The following is a 14,350-nucleotide window of genomic DNA, read 5'->3' on the forward strand; positions in this document are numbered from 1 at the left end:
AGCAACTGAAAAATGACAGATACATTTTAAAATTCAGTGAAGGTGGCACATATCAAATGGAGTCTATAAAAAGTACATAATTTAATTACAGTATAAGATCAAGAAGTTTCCACATAACGTGGAGTATAAATGATAAACGTGGTAAAGTATTAGGCATGATCCAGAAAGTCTAGTATTTATGTGGAACAAAAATTCCAGAAAGAGATCAGAGTATTCAAAGGATCAATGAACAAAGAATTAAAGGAAAATCCTTCCTGAACTAACAAAAGACATGAGTCTTTTCACCAAGTAGCACACCTAAGAATAAACTAAGACAAACATCAAGACGTATCTTGTTTGCGTTTTCTTCTAATTCAAGTGTGGGAGGGGAGGAACCCATAAGAATCCATGTATTTTTGTAAAATTACTCACAGAAGAAGAAGTCAGTTCTACATCAAACTTCTCCTTTGCAACACTCTAAGCAGAAGTCCAGTTTACAGATTTCAGATGAGAAAATATTGCAATGATGGGAAATGTTCTTAGACTTACACACTTTAAAACGACACCAATACACCCATTCCTACAAAGTTAATCAGATAGAGTGATTTCACAAAAGCAGATAAGTATATAAAATACAAAGATATAACGCTAGCTCGAAGAGAGAAAAGTACAAATAGATGATGGTGAGTAATAAGGACAATAAGATTTAAAGTTTTACATTTTTTTGTTAAAATGATTTTGACACTGGATGCAAATGTAAGACCAATTCTTGCCAAAAATACTGTATAATGAAAAAAAATTTTTAAGTCTGAATACTTTCCTCTATATTTAATATTCTTGATTAATTATTGAGAGTTATTACTGAGAGTAGCAGAGGTTAAATTATACTCTAGTTTGGGGCTTCCCTGGTGGCGCAGTGGTTAAGAATCCACCTGCCAATGCAGGGGACACAGGTTCGAGCCCTGATCCGGGAAGATCCCACATGCCGCGGAGCAACTAAGCCCCTGCGCCACAACTACTGAGCCTGCACTCTAGAGCCCACGTGCCACAGCTACTGAAGCCCGCGCGCCTAGAGCCCATGCTCCGCAACAAGAGAAGCCACCGCAATGAGAAGCTTATGCACCGCAACGAAGAGTAGCTGCCGCTCGCCGCAACTAGAGAAAGCCCGCGTGCAGCAACAAAGACCCAACACAACCAAAAATAAATAATAAATAAATAATTTTATAGCAAAATATTTTTTAAAATGCAGGGGTAGACTACCATTAACGAAAGAAGAATTCAAGGCAAGAAGCATTTAATGACACAAGGTTATGTACCAGTTACTGTTTCCTCAGCTATAAACTAGAGGAAATAAGTGACATTAAGAAAATAATGGAGAAAATAATAAGTTCTGTTTGAATACTAAGTGAAATGATGCTTAAAAGTATTTAGCACAACGCTGCCTGACACATAGAAGGAGTTAAATAAATGATGATTATGTAAAACAAGAGATATCACTGACCAATTCCTTCAAAATTTCTCGCATATCTCACCTTTGTTCTCCATTCCCATTTCTATGACCCTAGCACAGTCTGTCCTTAAATTTCTGCTGGATTACAAAAATAATCCACTATCTGCTTTCCCTGTCTCCAGTATTTTTACAAACTTCAATCCACCCTGCACAGATTAATTCTCTTAGAACACTATTTTAAGTGTTCTTTGGCTCAAAATTTATATACGAGATGAAATCCAAACTTTCCAGCTTGTTATTCAAAGCCCTTTAAAATCTGCCATGATCCCACCTTTGCTTATAGGCTTACGCTGTACCACTTCTCTATATGAACTCTCCATTCCAGGAATGTCTACCTTTTCAATAGCCCTGAAACATATTTTAATCACGTCTCTCTGTGTGTCTTGTTCACATTTGTAATCTCCCTCCACTTATTTCCATGTCATCCTTCCCTGCTTTCACCTCCCAGCCCCAACTAGACCTCCTTTTCTCCTCTTCAAATGTAGTCTAGCTCCTACTACAAAGAAGCTTTCCTCTTATGATGTCCAAAGAATCAGGTGCTGTATTCTAATACTTAAATAAATCCTCCCTTGTATCATTATTCATCATATATCATTGAATTCAAAAGCGTTGATTATAAGGTAAGACATTATTGTATGAACTACTGAGAAAGAGAAAAAACTTCCAAGTACAGTGTGACATTTCATTGATTTTTTTTCTTTTTTTTAATTGCAGTATAGTTGATTTACAAATGGTCAGTTTCAGGTGTACAGCAAAGTGATTCAGAGATAGATAGATATTCCTTTTCAGATTCTTGTCCCTTATAGGTTATCACAAAATATTGAGCATAATTCCCTGTGCTGTACAGTAGGTCCTTGTGGTTTATATATTTTATATATAGTGTGTGTATATGTCAATCCCAAACTCCTAATTTATCCCTCCTCCCTTTCCCCTTTGCATCCCATTGATTTTTAAGAGGCATTGTATTTTGGTGATAGTAAAAGATAGAAAAATGTGCATCTTGGATTCAGTAAAATACAGCGGGTGATTCATACATACATTCATTATTCTGTAAATACTTCCTGACTGCCGACCACGTGCTCAGCACTGTACCGACGGTATCATCGAACAATACCGACAAGACACCTACATTCAAGCTTATGTTCTGGTGTACACACGCCTTTTATGGCCCCCGCCCCGCAGAAAGGATGGTAAGGTCTTTAAAGGTAGAAATTAATGTCTTATACTTTATATCCCCTAGTAGGTAATATTTCACATAGTTTTGCACGTGGTAGACACTCTAAACATTTAGTGTGAGGTAATGAATTTTAAAAAAGGTGCACATAATGTAATAAAGTCTGTTCTAAAAGAATACACAGTCTGTTAGAACTACTTAGCTTACAGGCCTCTCAACGTGCGTGTCTTTACAGGACTTCGTAAGTCAGGGGGGAAATATTCAAAAAGTGTGAGATGAAGCAATCGCGTTACGTCCTGTACCTGAGAGCTGTCTCAGGGATTCTCCGGCGGAAGCAAAGGAACACAGAGAATTAGAATTGATGCGTTATTCGTACTGCCTTATGAAATTACTTTCTTCCCAATTATTTACAATAGCAAGTCAGCAGGTCCTTGTCATATGTTGAGTTCAGATTTCTGGTTTTACTGTTTATGAGCCACTGCAGAGTCCACGCTGTCTAGAAATTCGCCTTTGTCCTGGGAATTCCATCACCTGGGAGGCTGGCACTCAGAAGAGAGTCGCCAAGCTGGGGGTGGGCGCAGACTGCCAGCCAGCATCTCAGCATCTCACGGCAGCTTTGTCCTTCTCGTCTTCAATTTTATTCAGGAACTTGGGGATTCTCAAGACTGCGGGCTGTATCCCTTGAGAATGCTGAGGGCCCATTGTAATCTTGATCCGCTTCAGCTCTTTCATTCTTGGACGTTCTAAGCACACTCCTTGCAGAACTGAGTGAGGAGAGGACCGTGCAGGCTACAGCGATGCTTATTTATTCTGTCAACAAACTTATAAGGAGATTTACAACGTGCTAGGCTCGGTGTCAGAGGGTGGAACACGTACAGTAAGGTATATACTCTCATGTGAATGCAATGGTCCCTTAAGTGAGGACTGTCCTTTAGAGAACTTCCATACTTTTCATTGTTCTCTCTCATTTTCATGTTTCACCCTCCCAACTACACAGTGGAACAGCCAGGAAACATCTTAGTCCCATTTCACAGATGATGAAGGTGAGGCCCAAAGAGGTTCAGAGAACTGCCTGAATTTAGATGGCTACAAAGGCCTCCCAAACTCAGGCCTCCTGACTGTAAATCAAATCCTCTTTGCCAGATTATACATGTAGAGAGTCAGGGATATCAGAGACAATGGATGGAATTTCAGAGTAATTCCACCGAAGTCCTGGATGGGCTTCGATGGCTTCCAACCTCCAAACACACACAAAAAATCAAAGAATCATGCCAAAGAGTACCAACTGGTTGAACATCTGAAGGTCCAAATATAAATGACACACAGAAGCTTCTGAGCAAACCAAATTAGCAATGGAAAGTGACAGGGAAGTTGTCCATGTCCCCGAGTGTTTCATTCAACCCTCTGTTCTTGTCTGTGGCTTGGCCTGACCGAAGAGCTCCAGATGGAATGGATAGTGTCTGGGGCCAGTCTCGGGCTTGTGTTATGACTGCAAGTGGGCATCTTGCCAGCTTGGGCCTTCACTCTGTCCTCCCCGAATGACCCTGGCCTACTTGGGCTGGCTGAATTATTTAAATATTGTACATTACTAGTTAATAGACACAACATATTGAAAGTTTTACAATCAAATATTTATGCTGCTAGAAAACATTTTACATGATCTTTAAACAGCCATGTCTATTTATTTTCATTCTCTGATCTTTCTGTTTTGTATCAGAATCGGAGAATTTAGCCTATTTACCCAGAAGTAAATATTATGATGAAAACATGGGTTGGCTCAAAAGCAGACTTAGTAAAGTGCAGAAGTATTTTTTGTTAGTGTCAATTGCGCAAGAGCCCCGGCGTGGTAATCCATTAAGACGTTTCTTTGGGATGCTTGAAGCATGGAGATGAATGTTTCATGGCTAGACACTGCCTCTACCTGCCTCTGGCCTCCTTCACGGAGCAGCCTCACCATCCTTTCCGTCCATTCACTCCTTTTGTGAAACGGAGAGAAACTCTTCTGGGGCAGAGAGTGGGCGTTTGCAGGTGACGGCAGTCACGGAAATACATTTAATACGGAACCTTGTGCTGCAAAGTAAGAATTGACACGCAATGATCTGAAGTCTTCTGTTTGGCAGCTGGGGGCCACGCGGCCCTCAGCTGGCCTCCTCCTTTTTTGCCAGATACTTCTCACTTCTGAATTCTTCTCCCTAACTCTGTCCTTGTTGCTGCTTTGTGAGGCCTGAGAGCTAGTCACCATGTTTCAAGGGCAACTTATCTCTGCCCTAGAGAGGGTCCAGCCAGTATCTCCTCTTTTACTGAGTCAGAGAGAAAGACCCTCCTTGGATATCAGTGGGTTTTCTCCATGTCCTTTCCAAAGAATAGTCTTAAAGATGCAAAGAAGGCACTAGAAAGTCAAAGGGCCAGGAAGCACCATCCCTATGATGAGCCTTGCATGGGCCCCCATCTCTAACTTTGGGCTCAAGATCTAATTTCGACCCCTTAGCCTTAAAGTGGCTCTGTGTGCTCTCTACTCCTCGGGCTTCATTCCTCCACTGATGCCTGATTCTTCCAAGCTCTGGCTGAACTCCCAGTCAGGCTCTTACTTCTGTCTCACCCCCTCTCTTTGAAGGCCAGGTTACCTGCAGCTCCCTTACCTGATTTACCAGGAGCCTCATTAGATTTGGAGAAGGTCGTGTGCAGGGCTTAAGGCGAGTGGGACCCGTGTCTTAAGCCATCTCCTAACCTCCTTGAATTTCAGCTCCTGCCCCTAAAAGAAGAGGAAGACGTGTAGGTCACGGGATTACTATGAGGAAAAATATGTAAGAACTTACATGGATTATATGCAAAGTGCCTCATACTGTGTATGGTCCAGACTGAGTGCTCATCAGTTAAGGAGCAGTAACTATTATTATCACTGTGTGTGGGACAGATGCTCTTTCTTTTTTTTTTTTAATGTTTATTTATGTATTTATTTGGCTGCACCAGGCCTTTAGTTGCGGCACTAGGGATCTTCATTGCAGCATGAGGGATCTTTTAGTTGCGGCATGCATGTGGGAGATCTCATTCCCTGACCAGGGAACCTGAGCCCCCTGCATTGGGAGCTCGGAGTCTTAACCGTTGGACCACCAAGGAAGTCCCTGACTTTCTCCGGGGTCTCCCAGGTCTTGATCTCCCCCAGTTGCTCTCCAGTCCTAGCATGGTTTTTCCCCAAGTATCTAAGCATTAGCTCTTAATTAGTGGTTCATAGCTACAAGAAGAGGCATGGGGATAGGACATAGGAAAGAAAGAGAGCAAGAGAGAGTATAAAGAAAGATGGGGTGGGGGGTGGAGATACAGGTTAGAACATCCATGCTTTAGGAGAATTACTCATTATATTAAAGATCATAGCGAGTAAAGAGAAGGTAAAGAAGAGAGGCCCCTTTCTACAGGAAAGATGGGATTAAAATGAGATAGGAACTTGAGAACTGGACAGGCAGCCCTGAGTCATAAAAATCTTGGTTCAATTCCCAAGAGGGGTCCTGGACAAGACGCATTTCCACAGATCTCAGCTTTCCCGACTGCAAAGTGAGATGGTCCCATTGGATTCATTGAACAAATGCTTAGCACCCATTTATGGGGCACCGGCAGTGTGCAAGGTGCAGTCCTAGGCACTGGGGTTGCCTAGCAGCACCAGAGAGACAAGATTCCTGCCCAGGTGTCAGCCGTGGAGACAAAACAGACCCACAAACGAAAAACCAGATAACTGAATATGATCATTTCAGTCCATGATAAGGGACTGGAAAAAAAAACAAAACAGAGAAACTGATAGAAAGTGGCTGAGAAGAGTGGGCTGCTTCAAGGAAGAAGGTCAGAGAAGGTCTTTCTGTGAAGCTGATTCCTACGTGATTGGAGCCTGGGCCTGTAAAGATCTGGGGGAAAGTGTGTTCCAGGCAGAGAGACGCCTTGGCCACTTGTAGCGCTGAAGGAAGAGAACGGAGTGGTCCGCAGGGCCCACAGGAAGGGAGCACAGGCAAGACTGCCTAGTGAGAGCTGTGGTCTTCACAGGGGATGCTGCTGGGGTCAGGGGACCCTGGGAAACACGCACCCTGACCTCACTCTCCCACCTCCGTGGAATCCCAGCCAGAGCTCCCCGTTGGCTGGACACACCGGGAAGTCAGAGGGCAAAGGAACCTATTAACCCTGGCCGTATTGGTCAACCTCCCGAGCACTGCCCCACCCTTGTGACCCCCTCCCCAGAGTGGAGGGTAGGACAGAGGAAGAAGGAGGAAGATCGGAGATGAAAAAGGAAGAGAGCAGATGATATCCAGAATGGCCATGATGAGGTGTGTGCTGTAACTCCGAGGGCATTGGGAAGCCCCTGGCAGTTTTGAGCAAAGAAGGACTTTAAACTGATTTATGTGAAAAAGATCAAGCTGGCTTCTGTGTGGAGAACGGACTTCCCAGGGGCAAGACTGAACGTTGGGAGAATATTTACGAGGTTATTACACCATCTAAATAAATGTTTTAAAATGCATGTTGGGGTGGTTTAGCATGGTGGCTGAAGATAAAGAAAAATAAATGGATTCAGGAAACACGCTGGAAAAACATTTTAGAAGCAAGTCCTGCCATTGCCATGAGCTAAAGGGAGACCCTTCTCCAATGCTGATGGGACATAAGAATGTACGTACACCCTCAAAGTTGCGAACTCTGGAACCTCGGCACCAGTACCAACTCATGTGGCTTTTATAGTGCAAAGTGCATTGAGATAAATGTGTCAGCTCTATGCCGTCTTTATTTATAAGAAGGAGAGAGGAAATAAAGAATTTTCCGAGCCTGGCATGTAGAAAAAGGATGTGTCCAGTCGACCCGATAAATAACAAACTGTAAAGTCTTCTAGTTTTATTGTTGGCATTATCATAAAGAACATGCTGTGCTTATTATCTGGTTAAAGGGGTTTCATTCTTTGTGATGTTGAAGTGAGTTATAATCTTTAATAAACAAATAACGTCAGTAATTTTTAAATTCCAGAGTCATGAATGTTTGTAGGATTTTTTTCCCCCTTTCTCTCTCTCTCTCTCTCTCTCTCTCTCTCTCTCTCGGATGACGCTTTTTGTCAGATATCAGAAATGCTTTTGCTGTGATCCCAGATGACGTATCATTTCCAGCTAAAGAGCTAAAGTCCGTCAATGTCTCTAAAAATCCATCGATGTCTCTTTAATCACAGACTATATCAGTGATGAGCAGTTTAAAGGCTGGTGCTATAATACCAATCCCAAACCATTATTCACTCCTGAGAAGTTCTGATGTCCCATAAATAAATGTAGGTAGACTACCAAATTCATATTCTTATGGAAGGTAGGCCTAGCCTGTAGCTGGTCGCAGATCAAAGGAAACTGTGGGAAGATTTTTTGCTCCTCTGCAAATAAATGACTTAAGATAGTCGAGGGAATTGATCTTTTCTGCCAAATGTATATATAAGCATCACACCCCCTAGAATCTTTAAAAATAAAGAACAAATATGTGAAGCACTTCAGACACATCTGAGGTCAAGTCACAGCCCTACCACTAAGCAGCTGGACGATCTCGGTCAAATCGCTTCACCTCTAAGCAGGGCTGCTTAGAGCAGGGGCTTTGGGAAAATATTTTTCCCGAAGGCAGGGCTCCTGTCTATATAAACACTCTGAGCAACTCAAAATCAGCATGGCAGCACCATTCTGGCAGCCTGATAACACACCAGTGAGAGGAAGTTATCAGCTCACCAGGCTGCCCTCCTGGCACCAGGGCAGGTCACAAGGATCTGAGATGATTCATTAATTAGGCTGCAGTTCTGGAGTTCATTGGGCATCTGGTCAACCCCACCACAGGCTAGAGGGTTAGAGAACAGCCCAAAGGGGAGAAACAGAGACCAGGCAGTAGGGCCCACCCTATCTGACTTGGGCTCAGAGCACCTAGCCCAAATGACTCTGCTGGCCTCCACAGTTCTCAGAAGACCTAGAAAATTTCAAGGAAGGCAGTCCAAAGCATAGGGGGGCCCCTGATATATGGCATCTGGGTCTGAGGATAGTACCCTCTCCGGACCCCAGTTTCCCTACCTGCAAGATGGGAATAAAAAGTGTACCTACGTCCTAAGGCCATTGTGAGTATTAAGTGAGATAATAGAACCATTCAGATCCCTAGTATAGAGTAAGCGTTTACTTCAGGTCAGCTACTGTTGCACACGTGTGCATTATACACGTAAATGTGTTTATACACATAAATATGTATGTTATAGCCCAGATTCAGAAAACTTTTGGATGACAGATGTATCTATCGGTATTTAACACTTGGCTCTATTCTCTGGCAGGTGCAGTGTGTGTCCAGCTTCAAATCACCCATCAGCAAACCCAAACAGAGCAATAACAACAACAAAAAAGAGGACACAAAGCCTTTAGAGCTCTGAGTTCTAGCTTCACAAATTTCCACCCAAGTAGATATTAGTTTGCAGGCTTTTTCTTTTTCTTTTCAAGTAGGGCAAGAATAAAACTTCCAAAGTCTAACTGCCTCAAAATTGAATATTGTTTCCATTTTTATGAGTCACTTAAGCATGGATCATTCCACATTTGTATTTCCAGTGGAATCTTTAGAAAAAAAACTCAGATGCCAGCCAATCCAAACCTGCAGCTCAGGGGTCTGACTGTAGCATCCCTGGCAATGGCTCCCCCACTTGCAGGACCACAGTCTGCTATGAAGCACTGATTTCATGCAGGGACAGCCTGGCCTGATGAAACTGGAGGGTGTTTAAAGGATGTTGACTTTCTCACTGCGTTGGAATGACTCTGGCTGTTTCCACCACAGAAAATAGTTATTTCCCAAATGACCACCATTCACAGACTCTAATATGTAGCATTTGTAGAGCACTTTAAAGTATGTGAGGTGCGGGACGTCCCTGGAGGTCCAGTGGTTAAGAGTCCACGCTTCCACTGCAGGAGGCGTGGGTTTGATTCCTGGTCAGGGAACTAAGATCCTGCATGCCGTGTGGTGCAGCCAAAAAGTAAAAAAAAAAAAAAAGTATGTGAGGTGCTTCTCTGCACCTTAGCTTTGCCCATAAATGCCTTGGTCAATGGATATGCATGACTGTCAGCATGCATATCCATTGGTGGTGGTGTCACCGCCACCATCATAGCCATCTTTGGAGGGGAGCGCTCCTTTTGGGGGAACTTCCCACGTGCCAGGCTCTGTCCTGAGTGCTTTATGTGTATCTATTTACCTATCGGGTCCTCTCTGTAACTTTTTGGATTAGACCACCATCTTACAGATGAGGACACCGAGGCACAGAGAACAGAGAGGTTAAGTAACTTGCCCAAGGTCACACAGGTAGTAAAGGTGGGACCAAGCAAGTACATTCAGGCATCTGGCTCCAGAACCCACAACTTTTGCCATGACTAGCCTTTATGCCACTGCTGCACCTGACCACAAAGGGGAAAATTACACCTCCAACGGCTCCATGTTTCAGTAACCTTTCCAAACCCAGCCCTCTGCAGACATGTACATTTTATTGAATCTTCTGGGATTCATCTTTGGTCATTTTTAATAAATTTTCTTTCAGACACACCGGAAGATACCCCCAGCTTGATGTCATGAAAGCCTTTGACACACAGTTACCATTCCTTAGCTTTAAATGCTAATGTAACAAAATCCTGGCTTTTATGGATTTTTTTTTTGTGGGGGGGAAATGGGTCAGTACCAAGGTCAGTTCGTAATAAAGAATTTTCCAGAAGAAAAACAGAAATTGGCAACGTACTGTAAGAAAATCCTGCATGAGCCAGGAAGCAATGAAGAGATGTTTAAATTTTCCCTGACACGAATACTGACCACCCAGGGGAATAAAGAAAACACCTGTTGAAGCCTGGGCACATGTATACCCAGAGAGGGAAACCAGAGTGGGCTTCTGAGTCACCTGTCAAATTAGAGGCTGCGTGAGCTCGTGAGAAGAACAGCCTCACACAGGCCTTGAGACCCAAGACCTGGTCTTGCCTCTACCTAGAGGGACAACTTCCCATGAATCAGTGACCCTCTCTCCTGCGTCAGTTACTTCAGCTGTCAAAAAGTGTCTCAGAGAACTCCCAGAATGGCTACAAAGGAAAGTACACACTCCAGGGCTTTAAAAAGTTAAAAGTACATGTGACCTTGGGGAAAAGAAGCATGAAAATAGTGCAATTATAAGACAGGAAAATCTTAGGGCAGGGAGGGATGAAAAAGTGGAGCACAGAGGATTTTTTCAGGGCAGTGAAACTACTCTGTATGATACTGTAATGGTGGCTCCGTGTCCTTACACAGTTGTCCAAACCCAGAGAAGGTACAACAGCAAGACTGAACCCTAATGTGAACTGTGGACTCCGGGTTATAATGATGATTCAATGTAGGGTCATCAGTTGTCACAAATGCATTCCTCGGGTGGGATGCTGATAATGGGGGAGGTTGTGTACGTGGGGGTGGGGGAGGGGAGATACAGGAACTCTCTGTGCCTTCCACTCAATTTTGCTACAAACCTCAAACTGCTCTAAAAAAATTAAGTCTTAATAAAAACAAATCTTATAAAAAGAGAACTACTAAGGATTGCAACCCCTGCCTGAACATGGTGTAGGTTTCAGTCTGAGAGTTTCAGGAATCCATTTCTATCAAACTGGCATATCTGTTCTCATCATATCCATAAGGAGGAATTTTGTAGCAGAAGCATTTGGTGGGTCTGAAGGTCCCTTGACTATTTGCTGAAATGAACGATTTTTTTTTTTCCAAGTTTCCTTTTACTGAGACCAGCTGAGGGTATTCCTGGTTAACAAGCCTCCCACCATGAATTTTCTTTCCTGTTGTCATAGCTGGTTGGAACAGCACTTGGAATTTTCCCTTTTCAGACATTCTCACTTGGAATGTACTAATTATAAAAGTCAGATGTCAGTTTCAGTTAACCTGTTCTAACTCTCTGTGTGGTGTTTCCAAGGGGAGAGAAATAGCCTTTCTAGACCAGGTCCCCTAGAACTAAAAGCTCTCCTCCCTGACTCACAGCCCTGGAAACGTGGGGTGAGATAAAGGTGAGGTTTGGAAAGCTGTTGAGTGATTGGGGTCCAGGAAACAGCACCGCTGGCCTGCCCCGCCCCTCCGTGCTGGGGCGGTGCTTCTCCATTCCTTGGCCATAATAGGCGTCCAGGGTTAATGAGACTAGGCATGCGTGATTTGTAAGGTCATCTGAAGCAGGTCAGGGATTTATGGGCCTCCATTCTGTTTTCTGGGGAGCGGGGGAGATGGCAGGAGACTGAAGCAAAGGGAAGAGTTAGGAAACAGAATGTGACCAGTTGCAAAAAAAAAAAAGAAAGGAAAAAAAACAAAGATTTGGAAGAGAAAGCACACTCCCACATCAGATCACACTTTATGAACCAGAAGCAGTTTCATCATCTCTGGAAAGTGTATAAGTTTGCATCGGGCCCTGAATGGAGTGAATCAGAACAAAACAGCCCCTACACCCCAGGTGTCATCCAACCAACCCCTGTTATAACAACTATTTGAAAACCACCATTTAAGATGCGTTGGTAGAGAGAAAGCATCTAAGATGTAGCCAAAGCCCTCAAGAAATGTATAATATATTTGCAGAAGAGAAGATCAAAAACCAGAAACACTATCCTGTAGACAGTAATTCAAATACAAAGTAGGTCAAAGGGCAGTCTATTATGAGAGGATTAACACAGGAAATCAGCAAAGTAGAACAAAAGGAAAAATAGTGGGTTACAGATAAATGAACAGGACATTTCTGTCCCCCAATAGCCTAGAAACTAGTGGAGGGATGTTCATGTCAAAAGTAATCCATAATACTTGATCAATGCAATAACAAAGTATAAGCGAGATATGAATGCAGCAAAGCAAGGAGGGTGTGATTAATTCTGCCTGGGCCTGTCAAAGGTTTTCTGAATAAGGTAAAGTTTGAATTGGGTTTTGAAGTATAAGTAGGATGTCTCTAGACAGAGAAAGGAAGAAGGAATTCTAAGTAAAAGAAACAGGAAAGGAAGGGGGACTTCCCTGGTGGTCCAGTGGGTAAGACTCTGCGCTCCCAATGCAGGGGGCCCGAGTTCGATCCCTGGTCTGGAAACTAGATCCCACGTGCATGTCGCAACTAAGAAGCCCGCCTGCTGCAACTAAGAAGCCCACATGCTGCAACTAAGACCCGGTGCAGCCTAAATAAATAAATAAATATTTTTAAAAAAGAAGAAAGAAACAGGAAAGGAAGAAAGAGAGAAAAGCCTCAGTGTTTTTAAAATTCTTTGTTATTGCAGGTATACAGAGGATGAAACGGGAAGAAAGGCAGGAAATAAAGTAGGAGTTAATGGGTCCAAATTACGTGGGGTTCTCCATGTCGTACTTAGGGGTGTGGACATTATCCTTCAGCAGTAGGGAGCCAAAGAAAGATGTAGGCAGGAAGCAGACTGATCCCGCTTATGATTTAGAAGTACCATTTTGATGACACCATGGAAGATGGGTTGGAGCAGGGAAAGAGAAGGGCAACCACTCAAGAGACACTGGTAATAATCCAGGAAAAAACCAAGGGGGGCTTGAAGTAAGGAAGAGGCATTAGGAGCAAATTAAGGGGTAGGTTCAAAAGGTATTTAGGTGGAGAATGGAAAAAGCATGGTGACAGATTGGTGATGGGGCGAATGAAGGGATGGTGGGCCATCTCCCAAACCAGAAACTCGGGGGCTACTGTTCCGTTCACTCAACAGGAACTGCAGGAGAAAGAGTAGGTGTGTAGGGAGACTTGGTGAGTGGAAGTATAAGTTAGGTGTTGTACCTGTTGTTTTGAAGAGCTTTGGGTAAACCCCAGCGGAGAAGGCGTTTGGATATGTGGGAAAGGACCAACAATGCCTGATCCCTGAGAGAATCCAAAAAGACAAAAACTGACAAGTGTCTACTGGACAAGTAGGTAATTATTTGTCGTCCTAGTGCCCTCACAGAATGGACAAAAGAGGGCTTCCCTGGTGGCGCAGTGGTTAAGAATCCGCCTGCTAATGCAGGGGACACGGGTTCGAGACCTGGTCTGGGAAGATCCCACACGCCGCAGAGCAACTAAGCCCATGCGCCACAACTACTGAGCCTGCGCTCTAGAGCCCGCAAGCCACAACTACTGAAGCCTGCGCACCTAGAGCCCGTGCTCCACAACAAGAGAAGCCACCGCAACGAGAAACCCACACAGTGCAACGAAGAGTAGCCCCTGCTCGCCACAACTAGAGAAAGTCCGCGCGCAGCAACGAAGACCCAACGCAGCCAAAATAAATTAAAAAAAAAAAAAAAAGACAAAGGGGAATTGAAGAATTTGCACCATGCAAATGGCACCCATCCAATACTGAATGACAACCATGAGTCCAGCTGTGGGCATCACACTTCCAAATTCCATACTCCCCATGGCAAGCAAGTCACAGCAGTGTGACAGGCTCTTGCATATACCCTGGACCCAGGGACACCATCATTGCATAAATTCAGTGCAAACCAGATTAAGCAATACTCGTAATGGAGCTGGGACGACTGGTGTAGATTGATTCAAACACTGTTAAATGCACATTTTTTAAAAATTGAAGTATAGTTGATTTACAGTGTTGTGTTAATTTCTACTGGACAGCAAAGTGATTCAGTTACACATATATATACATTCCTTTTTAATATTCTTTTCCATTATGGTTCATCATAGGATAGTGAATACAGTT

The 14,350-nt window shown here is 43.5% G+C and overlaps 1 protein-coding gene across 1 annotated transcript in view; it reads left to right on the top strand.

Moving 5' to 3' along the window:
• The window catches only part of MYOCD (myocardin), a 255,330-nt gene that overhangs the window by 141,702 nt on the left and 99,278 nt on the right, over positions 1–14,350 (top strand). The window lies entirely within an intron of this gene.

This window comes from Globicephala melas, chromosome 20, assembly GCF_963455315.2.
Source record: "Globicephala melas chromosome 20, mGloMel1.2, whole genome shotgun sequence".
Lineage (NCBI taxonomy): Eukaryota > Metazoa > Chordata > Mammalia > Artiodactyla > Delphinidae > Globicephala > Globicephala melas.